This window comes from Eschscholzia californica, unplaced genomic scaffold, assembly GCF_041429995.1.
Source record: "Eschscholzia californica isolate CP2 unplaced genomic scaffold, dmEscCali1.0.p SCAF_2, whole genome shotgun sequence".
Taxonomy (NCBI): domain Eukaryota; kingdom Viridiplantae; phylum Streptophyta; class Magnoliopsida; order Ranunculales; family Papaveraceae; genus Eschscholzia; species Eschscholzia californica.
In genome coordinates, this window is record NW_028238309.1 from 66,942,321 (window position 1) to 66,946,337 (window position 4,017).

Consider the following 4,017-nt stretch of genomic DNA (forward strand, 5'->3'; position numbering starts at 1 on the left):
ATCTTAAAGTAATACTGAGGATCTGACTTAAGTGTAGTGGTAATATGAGACCAAAGTTAATGTAGTAATTATTAAGAACAAAAAATGTTGTGGAGAAGTATTTAATTTTATGCATGCATGATATTCATAACTAATTTAACTAATTGAATACATAAACCATGCTAATTGAAAGAATTCAACAGGTATTCATGTTATAAATATGTGACAAAAGATAGTATCTAATTTAAGTATGTAACTATATAATTTAAATTCTTTCATAACAAAATAATATTGAGATACAAGAAAAGATAAGAACACTCAATAGGGGTGAACATCGGTTGGATAACCGACTTTTTCGGCCAATCCAAAGTCCAAACCGAAGGGTTCGGTTTTTTCAAATCTAAATCCGAACCAATCCGTTCATGGTTTGGTTCGTTTACCGATCCGAACTATGCTTGAACGGTTTGGATCGGTTGGATAACCGAACCACATGTGATATTTTACCATATATAAAATTTCGCACTTTTGACTTAAAAACGTGGAACTAACTTAACTATTGAATTGACCTACAATTCTCCACGCCATTTACTTCTGTTACACATGCATTAAGCTACGATATTGACAAACATGGAACTAACTTAACTATTAAATCTCAACCGTTCATCATTCATATCATTTATATTTATATATATAATATATAAAAAATAACAATAAATGGTTTGGTTCGGTTTGTTCGGTTATCCGTCAACCAAATCCATAAACCGATCCAAACCACTCGGTTTTGCCATTTTAACATCCGAACCAATTCGGAATACTATTGGATCGGTATCCAAACCGTTGAAATCTGTTTGGATCGGATTGGATCGGTCGGTTTGGATACTAAATGAACACCCCTCACTCAAAAGAGAGAAGGGGTGTCCTTAAATATTAAATGGAGACATCTCTCAAGGGCGAATCTATAGGGACCATGGTGGCAGATGCCCCCTCAGCCCAAATGTAAACTTCACTGTGAGAGTGCCTTTAAATTCAAGACACGTTATATTTTAAGCCATTCATATAAACCCCCCCCCCCCCCCCTCATTTGAGCATATCCTTTCCCCCGGCAGCAAAGCTCACGATCAAGTCTTTTGAGTCTAGATTTACTAGTTTTTGTATGTTTGATTGTCTTATTTATTTTAGCAGTCTAGTTTGAGTCTATATAAAAGTGTCTAAGTTCCTATAAAATGAATTCAAGTTTGTCATTCTTATTCACCTTTCAAAGAATATTAATCAAAGTTTTCGTATTTCCTTTTATTTACTTCATTATTTAAATCCAGTTTTAGTATGCTTTTGATTTCCCCTGCAGTGTATCAGCCCCAACCCATTTGTTAGTGGCATTCCAGACACGTAAGCACCTCATAAGTCGAGTTGGCCCAACATGTCTTGATACGGATGGAGTTGGGTCGAATAGTTGAAATATGCGTTTCTATATATTTGTTAGACGTTTCAAAACAAATTAGTGGAAAATATTTCTCAATTTCAGTTTATATATCTTTGCTTTGATACGACTATGACATTCTTTCCTTCGAAAATGAGGAATGAAGTGACAAAAAAGATTTTGATAGTATTCCGATTTGGTTTGAATATATCTTTTAGCTTACATGTAAAATGTCAATATGGTTTAAAGTTTGGTATGGACTGGTGGAGAAGAAGACACCATTAACAGATGAGAAGTTTCAATACTTACATAGAAGAAAAAAAGTTCACATTCGCACTGGTACCATGTTAAAACTAAAACAAATATATAATCCTCATTTGATCGAATTACAAGGTAGCTCTTGAGCTATTGATAGAGTTGATAATATGTTAGTAATAGAAAGAGAGAGAAGAATAACAGAATTAGTTATTCTCAACTACCTTAACAGATATTTCTGTTAGTATTATAAGGCACCAACTTTACACTTCTATACGCACCACACACATAACATCTTTACAGGGCCGGCCCAAGTATATCGAAGGCCCCAAGCGAAATAAAAAATTGGGGCTCCATACAATGGATATTAGAAAAAATTTTGCAATGCAAGACCTAAACTCTTTACCACTAAGCTATGCCTTAAATTATACTTGAAATTGGTTTAAAGTATAATTAGTTTTTCGAAAATTACATACGAAATAGGAAACATGAGGCCCTTGATTTTTTGGGGCCCAAAGCAACCGCTTTGGTGGCTTTGGTTACGGGCCACCCCTGCATCTTTCTTACACCTAGATGACATACTTCTATAGTTCTATACGCACCACACACATAACATCTTTATCTACTTTCTTACACCTAGATGACATTATCATCACCACTTGACTCTTTTTCCTTCCAGTTTTATTTGTTTTCTTGCTCTAGTTTGAATTGGTTGGGATTGTTTTTGTGTTTTTTTTTTTTGTTGAAGTGATTGTTTTTGTGTTTGTTTTCTCTTTTTGTTCATCACCTCCTCTGTTTTTTTTTTGTAGTTCTCTGTTTTTCTGTTTTGCAACCACCAAGGTTGCTTCCCTCTTTTATCAATGAAATGAGTTTATTCCCAAAAAAAAATGGGTGCTTCTAAAGGCACCGGCCAAAAGGCTGTTAGCATCCAAAAATTTTGTTGACTCGGGTCAATGACCATTGACCCGAAGTCTCTATAAGCACCAATTTTTTAATGTGGGTAACGTTCACCTTCGTTTGCTTCTTCCATCTTCTTCTTACAAAAAGGAATTCCAATCAAAATTCATACATGTCAATAATTGAAACAAATTTCAAAAATTAATTTTTACAGATGATCAGTGAGGTATAACTAAGAACGAGAATTAGTCTGTACCAAAGAGTTGTCTTTGCAAGTTTTCTTGCATGGTATCATTGTTGATATAACCACCCACATTTTCAATTTTAGGAAGTGATTCTGATGGTGCAAGAGTTTTAAATCTCTTATCAACAACAATATTATTGTTATTATTACTATTAATGGTGGAAGTGTTGGTTTTCTTTCGAGCTGATGAGACCTTTCCTTCATGATGATGAACTACTACTTAGTTCTTTTTTTTTTATTGTTGTTGGTGATGGTGGTGTTGATCCTGTTGATGTTGTTGTTTTCAAATTTGGAATAAATTCCTCCTTTGCTGAAACCACCTCCTCCATTAACGTTAACATTATTCATGAGATTCTTTTGATTGGCAGTGTGGTTACCAATTCCTCCAAAAGTGGTTCCAATCTTCCACCCATCATCGAATCCATTAAGATAATACCAGTGTGTTTGCCGTTGATGTTGTTGTTGTTCCAAAAGTGGTTGCAATTGTAGTTTGATTTCAACTTCGTCTGCACCAAATGATGCTTGATTCTAACACTTAGAGAGTGAGGAGACTTATTCCTAGCAAAATTTGAGATAGATTTGTGAGATTAGGAGCGATTTGGTGAGTAGAGTTCGGTTTGCTTAGAGAGAGGAAGTTTGAAATTGAGATTTCTGGTTGATTTTGTGAGAGAGGGATGGAGGGGTTAGGGTTAACTGAGAAAGGACCGGTGCCTACATAGTTGGTTGGTGCTAATAGAGAAAGAAGTGGTTTGGCCTGGTGCTAACAGAGATGGATGCTAACAGCTTTTTGGCCCAGTGCCTTCAGAAACACCCAAAAAAAATTCGTTCTTGACAATTTCTAAACAAATGAATATGTGTAAATGAATAACATAAAATCCACGAGTTGGGTATGTTAATATGGAAAGAAACCTTAGATTGTAGGTATTCCAATTATTTCATTGTTTATGACAGAGATGTAGGAATATTTCCTTACCCAACAATTCCAAGGGATTTTTTTTAAAGTGACAATTCCAAGGGATTAAGGTAAGTTTTTTTTTTTGTTGAAGGATTAAGGTAAGTTTCTCAACATTTCTTTAATTACCTACTAAAAATAATGCCATAATGGTCATTATATTATACTAATAGTGTTCTTTAGAAAAATATTATACTAATAGTATCTCCAAACAATCATTGGCAAAAACTAAATAATGGAGCACAAAGAAAATCCAGGTCTCTCTCTCATTAT